The sequence below is a fragment of the Octodon degus genome, unplaced genomic scaffold (genome assembly GCF_000260255.1).
Source record: "Octodon degus isolate 3935 unplaced genomic scaffold, OctDeg1.0 scaffold00212, whole genome shotgun sequence".
Taxonomy (NCBI): Eukaryota; Metazoa; Chordata; class Mammalia; order Rodentia; family Octodontidae; genus Octodon; species Octodon degus.
The window spans coordinates 3922666-3930274 of NW_004524788.1; the positions used below are offsets into that span (position 1 = coordinate 3922666).

The 7609-nt window shown below is 45.3% G+C and overlaps 1 pseudogene; it reads right to left on the reverse strand.

Moving 5' to 3' along the window:
• LOC101560179 overlaps positions 1–6453 on the reverse strand; it is an 11560-nt pseudogene extending 5107 nt beyond the window's left edge.
• Positions 6454–7609: the final 1156 nt, after the last annotated feature.

Sequence of the window (7609 nt, forward strand, 5' to 3'; positions counted from 1 at the left end):
GAACCCAAGGAGAGGACTCAGGTCTGGGTGTTTTGTTAACTGACTTCCTGGGGTCAGAGAAGGGTTGGAGAAGAGCGCAAAGCAGGTTCCAGGCAGTGGGCACAGCATGGGAGATGAAGTGGTGAGGAGCAGCCAAGTGCATGTCGGGAACTCAGTGTCTCTCTTTTGATGTAAGTCCATGATGAAGCATGGGATGGATGGGAACCAGATTACGTGAGGCCTCTGTGTTAGTATCATGTCTTAGTCCATCTTGTGCTGCTCTAGCAGATAATCTGGGCTTGGGAAATGTAAAACTAAGGAGGTTCATTTTGGTTCATGGTTCTGGGGGACCTGCATGGGTAAGATTGAGTGGCTGCATCTGGTGAGGGTTGGGCAATGCCTCAACTTATGGTAGGAAGAAGAAAGACAAGCAGGTGCCCATGGAAAGGACAAAGTGTGAGGGCCAGCTCTTGCTAAAGTGAACCTCTTTCCTTGAGAAAGGCATTAATCCCCCTTAAAGACCCTAATCACCTCTCAAAGGCTCCACCACCTCTTAGTACCAATACATTGGAAATTAAACTTTAAAAGGAGACTGGCAGGGACAAACCATAACCAAACCAAAGCATCTGGACTCTTTCAGGTATGAGAGGTAACCGAATGACTTAGAGTTTGAGAGGGGGTTTGTAGAAGATCTCGAAGTAGCTTAGAGCTTTGAGGGCAGAGGTGCAGATTTGACTGCATCTCGTCCCTGTGTTCCTCTTGCTCTGTCCCATTCTGTTATATTCTTTCTTGCCATAGGTAATCAACGTGGCAAGGGACATGGTCATCAGAAGCCCAGGGACCGGGGAGATAGATCAGTGGAATAAGTGCTTCCCTGGCAAGCACAAGGGCCTGAGTTCAATCCCCAGTTCCACCAAAAAAAAAAAAAAAAAAAAAGCCCAGAGTCATATCTTTCTGTTTATCCTCCAAATTCAATAATATTCCCTCCTTGTTCTCAGACAAATTCCAAGAGGTGTCAGATTGACTGCAGGGGGATGTGGCAGTCTCTGCCCCCGTCACCGCAGCGAAGGGAGAGGGCGGTGAGGGCACGTGCCAATGCTAGGCGTACCCCTGCACACATTGCTGCAGCCAGGGGGAGAGGAGTGACTCTGCCGCTCGCGTGTCACCTTTGTGTTTATTTTGTTTCCATTTGGAAACAGAAGGAAGAGGTTTTAGACAAGCAATGGTAACACCTAGAGCCAGCCCTTCAGGCTACGCTTCCACAGCTGCAGGTGCAGTCTTTGTGGGCTAAAAGTGGAGTTAAGTCATGTCCTGAGCAGGTATAGACTTCTTCTTATCATCATCCCCTAAGCAATACAGTGTAACCCCTGCTTATTTAGTATTTTTATTAGATTAAATAGTATTATTCATCCAGAAACGATGGAAAGTCAAAAGGGGGATGTGCATAGGTCAAATGCAAATATCACTCTATGTTGCATATCCTTGGCTTTTGGCTTCTTCAGTGGGGCCCTGAAATTAGCCTCCTGTCCAGACCAAGGGTAAGCTGTACAGTTGATCCTCATCTGCTGATTCCTCCTGTGTGGCTGAATTCCCTTACCCACTGACGCTTACTTACCGAGATGAGCAAGGTGCACTTGTGCTCATTCACTGACACGCAGAAAGCAGTGATGAGTTCAAGTCACCTGACCCGTAGAGTGGCACATGCTTCTGGCTGAGGCCAACAGGAGATGCTGAGCATTTCTATTTCATTTTCATTCTTCAACCAGGTGCCCTTTGTAGGGTTTATCGAGTCATGTTATTTATTTTTTGCTGATAATTTCACTGCTTGAAATGTCCCCAAGATTTGATGATCCAGTGTTAGGGTTTCAGCAAGTTCCTGTCCTGGGAAGAGAGCTCACTGAGAAGATCCCCACTTTTGAGCATGGAGTTTTTCATGTGGATCTCATGAGCAAGAAAATTCATTTCACAGAAAATGGGCTGAGGGCAGATCCTGGTGATGCAATTATCTATCTGGTTCATTAAACTCATACAACCTGGAAAAGAAAACATCCCCAAAGATCGTGCTGTTGTGTAGTGATCCTAAGGGAACCAGAAGGATAAAGTAGGCCTTACAGAGGAAATATATTCACTGGAAAGCATTGGTCAGGCCTGAGTTGTCATCCTCTTAGCCGTGATGTTCAATGCCAGCGAGTCAGGAGCGTCTGTATGTACACAAAGTTATATATGAACCTTTTGATAAAAATGTGACCTCGGGGCCGGGGAGATAGCTCAGTAGAATAAGTGCTAAGTGCTTGCCTGACAACTGCAGGGGCCTGAATTCAAGCCCCAGTTCCACACACACACACACACACACACACACACAAAATGTGACCTCATTACTATTCTCAACAGCTGAGAAATGGATAAAGAAAATGTGGTGTGTACTGTATATATAATGGACTGCTGTATGGTCATCGACAAAACAAGATCCTGCCCCTTGTAGCAGCTTGTGGATGGTTACCATAGAATAATGGTTACCAGAGAAGGGAGAATGAGGAGGGGCTATGGGGAGAAGGTGACCAATAGGTACGAAGGTTACAGGATAGGCGCAAGAAGTTCTGCACAGTAAGGTGATTATAGATAACAACAATGTCCTGTCCATTTAAAAAACCTAGAAAGTTTTAAAAGTTTTCACCATGAAGAAGTGATAGTTAAGCACATAGATATGTTTAACCTGATTTTAAATTACACGATGTACAGGTATATCAAAGCATTGCATGGTTCCCTGTTAATATGCATAATCTTTATTTCTATGTGTCCTTTAAAGGTAAATTTTAAAGAGAAAATCTGGCTGGTGGCTTGTAGGAACTCAACGTTGTATTCTCCCTAAAAACAAGAGCTTAGTATTTCTTAAATCAGTGTTCATAATGCTTTCAAAGAGTATGACTGTGGTGAACAACCAGAATGGGGATACTATGGGAAAAGAATTTATGCTACTTTATCCTAGAAAGAAAGGGGAGCCATTGCAGGGTTTTACACAGGAGAGAGATGACCATGCCTTGTCTTTGCTGGCTGCTAGGTAGGGGCTGGGTGGGAGGAGCCAAGACAGGAAGCAGGAAAAGTGAGAAGGTAGTTACAGAACCTTAGTGGGGGGCAATGAGACCCAGGGCAGGCAGTGACACTGGGGAGGAGGAAAGAGGAATGTGCTCGAAACAGATAAGAAGAGTTGCCTGTCTGTATTTGTGGGAAATTTGTTCCAGGATCTCCGTGGATACCAACAATCCATGGATGCCAAAATCTAATAAAAATAGTATAACATTTGTACACAACCTGTGTACATCATCCTATATACTTCAAATTATCTCTAGATTGCATATAATAAAGATTTAATAAAACATACGTGCTGTGCACACAATTGTTATAATATATTATTAAGGAAAGAACGGCTATATCTGTGTGTGTTCAGTGACACACAATGTTTTTTGGAATATTTTTAGTTTTCATTCAGTTGATTCTGGAGATAAGGAACAGTCAGATATGGGTTGTAGTAGCTGAAGTTGGAAAGCATGGAGACTGCACGATGGGGGCTGGAAAGGATTCCCTTGAACATTTCAGTGCTTTGAGAAGTCTACACTTGGCTTTTTTCATTAAGAAATATCTCATTGGTCTGCACCATGTGTTTCCTTCTGGGAGAGGAGGTGGGGACCTGTGGCCTCTGGGGGGGAGCTGAGCAGCTGTAAAGGGCTGCTGGTGGGGGACAGGCACACATTCTCCCAGCGCCTCTCTGTAAACGGTTCGCAGAACCAGCTGTGTTTTCTCTGCCTCCTTACATCATCACTAGTCATAAAAACCCCACTGGGGGGAATTGTGCTGACGATCTGGGCTGTGATGTATGAGACAAAGGCGTCCCGGAGGCCTCTTGCTGCCTGCACAGTTACGATGGCTGCCTGTGGGGCAGGGAGGCAGGCTGGACCAGGCGCACAAGCATTTGACGATTGCCTCCAGTTGCTTTCCAGGTCAATCATTTTTTTGGTTTTGAGCAGATCTGGCTGTTTGGTTCAACCTTAGCCTTTGAATAGCACTGGCATGCCTCGGTAAGGTGCTGCCGCTGGGGTGGAACATTAACCTACACTTCCCTCCCTCTTGCCTGCAAATCTTGAGGCCTCCAGATGTCTTCTTTTTCTTGGCTTGAGAGCTCTGCCTCTGCTCCCTGTGCTTTGGCTTTATAGTCTGCTCTTGGTCTCTAGGGGACCCACTAGAATGTCTCACCTGAGGATGCCTGGGGTCTTGCATCTGCATATATATATATATATATATATATAATTTTTTTTGGTGGGGGGAGGTGTTGGAAATTGAATTTATGACCTCACACTTGCCAGGTAGGCTCTATGCCACTGAGCTATCTCCCAGCCCTGCATCTACATATCTTGGCTTAACTATATAATAAAGAATACTCTCACTGTGCCCGGGATCTTAGTCCTGTTCTGTTTACACACGGACCATTTGGATATGGCATTCCTTTGCCAGTGAACAAAGTCTGCAGCCATATTTTAGGGGAGGAGTGTTCATCTCCAAAATCCATTGAACTGGACCCTCTGAGGTATGTGCTTGTTGAGAATATAGAAATATAGGGGGCTTGAGGGTTAACTCAGTTTAAAGCGCCTGCTTGGGCAGACTCAGTCAGGCGCAGGGAACCGCGGTGCAATCCCCAGCTCCACATGCCACATCAGACCCGCCCATAAGGCAGCCTGAGACAGCCAAACAAAAAAGAACATAGGAATATAAAATGACAACCCTTATTAAGTGTCACATGTTAATAATAACTGACATTTTAATATACCCTCCATGTACCAGGTTCTTTACTAAGTGCTTTTACTTGGTTTTGCCTGTTGTAGCTTTTAATTTTTATTTTTTATTAGTATATGCTTGTAGCACACACCTACTATGTTGCCCGTGGGAGTTGGTGCATGCGCATAACACATCTTAGTTCCTTTTTCATTCTCCCCTCCCCGCTCCCCACCCTGTTCTTTTCATCTCTTGGTGCCTCTCCCATTTGCAGAAGACAAGCTGCATGACTAGTTCATTAGGTAGAAGTAGCTTCTATTGTAGATACAGAAATATCAACGGAGGTCTTACGTTATATTGCTTATTGCATATGAGACGTCGCTCATGCCAACGTCTGAATTCAGGGTAGTAGATTCCAGAGTGTGTAATCTCCGCTGCTCCATGAGCTACACCAATGTCATTGCTGATGAACTGTTTCCACAATGTGTGCTTTTTTTTTTTTTTTTTTTCTGAGGCAGGGTCTTGCTATGTAGATAAGGTTGGTCCTGAACTCACCATGTAGCCCTGGCTGGCCTTCAACTCATGGCGATACATCTGCTTCAGCCTCCTAAATGACATGTGCTCTTGCTGCCATACATTACTAGCTGGCAGTCAGAACAATCAAGGTGTGAGAAATACATCAACTCGGAACCCAGCAAAACCCCATGTTGCACTCTTGGAGTTGGGAATTTTGTCCCTTTCAGAACATAGGAGCTCAAATGGAAAGTACCACTTTCCAACACACAGCTTATTTTCTGTTATTATGGGTAGGTGGTTCTCTACACGAGTTACAGGTGACTTCATTGCCACTGAACATTTCAAGCATGTTCAAGTAAGAGCAGGGACATCTCTCATTCCTCTTGTTCTGTCTTCCCTCCCCAGAGGTTGTGACATGTGTGCATGTATGTTTATGAACATTTGCTCTTCCTTCCTTTTTTCTTTGGTGGTACCAGGGATGGAACTCAGGACCTTGAGCTTGCCAGGCAAGCACTTATTCCACTGAGCTATCTCCCCGGCCCCATTCCTTCCCTTTCTGTGAGCAAGATCCTATTATCTGAACTCTGTTTTACATCTTGATTTTTTTTCACTCTGTACTTTAGACATCTTTCTGCATGAGACTGATGTTCTCTCTTTCATCACAATGGATCTATTTTATTTATTTTAATCCATTTGACTGGGTACTTTCTCAGTAACACAGATCATTTAAAAAACTAAATTACCCATGGTTACCAAGTAATCATAAAATAAATAGCAATAGTAAAATAAATAATAAAGCCTAAATTGGGAAAGGTTGTCAAGGGCAAGATGTTAATTAGATTATAGGAAAAGAGAAAAGGTTCAGGGCATCTCCCCTGGCTTTAATCCCCAAAGACACCTGCCCCTCGATGTCTGCGCAAGCTGTTGGCTTCCTGCCTTCACCTGGCTAGTAACTCTGTTCTCTTCTATAATGTTCGATTTCCATTCAGGCCTTCCAAGACCTCGGGCCACATTGTCCCTGCCACATGAGGGAGGTGCAGCTGCAAGTAGCTTGAGTTCCAGGACCCTCTTGGCACCAAGACAAGAGTTGGCTAAACCTGGTCGACTGAGAGGTGCCAAAAAGTCAGTGTGTAGCAACTCACATTCCTCAAAGGCATTGCACTCAGTTTTCCTCCGTAAAACCCAAACACCCATTTTTGTTGAGACTTTGACGAGCCCTGGAAACCACCAAGGGCCCGCTTGCCTCAGCGTAAGTCTGAAATATGTCAGGCAGGTGTTTCCAAAGACCTTATGGTACAGGAAAATATATCCTGATGTAATCGGACTAATTTGGCTTTTGCCTGACTTTCAAAAGAACTGGCTATTTGTAATGGAAACAGTTCTCGGGCCACTTCAGATGGAGCTTTGTAATGTGAGCTGGTAAAACCCTGCAGGTGTTATGGGGAGCTGGGGGGGGCTGTTTTCATTTTACATCTCACTTTTGTTTACTTTAATGTGTTTCTTTTTAAAAAGTGACTAAGGAGGGGTTTAACAAGTCATTTTTCATTTCAAAAAGAGAGATGGGTTTGCATTAAGAAAATTAGCCTTGAGCGAGACACAGGCGGCCTGCTGGGGCAGGAAGCACACATTGCCTGGGAGGATATGTTTCCTGAGACTAATTCCCCAAAGACACATGTTCAGGAGCCTACATACCTGGAGCCCTTGGCAGAGGCATCAATTAGAGAGCGGGAAGCAGGGTTTTCCTTGCTAATTCTTGGCTACTGAATTGGGGTTACTGAAAGCTCCCTTTTCCCCCTTTAAGAGCTAGGCAGTTTTGAAAAATTGTAAAATTATGAATTCCACTTTGTTTTCAATCAAGAAAGGGGGAAATGGCTTCCAGGGTGCAAAGCCTGAGTGATGGTGGGAAAGGCCCAGCTTCATCCTCTGATACGCATGCAGAGGACCCACAGCTGGTCCCCTGGGACTGGCCTGTGGGGTGAGAGTGTCTTCTAACAGGAAGCATGTGGGGTAGGAGGAGGGGTCTGGGGAGCAGGGTGAGGCGGTGGGAGCATCAGGGTTTTCTAGCACCCTCATTGCTTACCCATGCTGAGGCAGGGGGCAGACATCATAGCACAGGAGCTAGGCTCTGTTTGGCATCTACACTTCCCTGTGTGTACACTGGAGATCGAGTTCAAAGACGCCGAAGGCCTAGTTTTCTGGCCTCTGTGAGCGAGTCTAAGGATTATCCCATCCTCTGCAGGGGCCTGGGTGATTCTGCAAGTGTCACTCTCCCTCCTCATCCTTGTGTTCCCATGAGCTGCTCAGGGGGTCTCACATCTGTGCCCGAAGCTGGGGCTCTTCATCAGTTTGC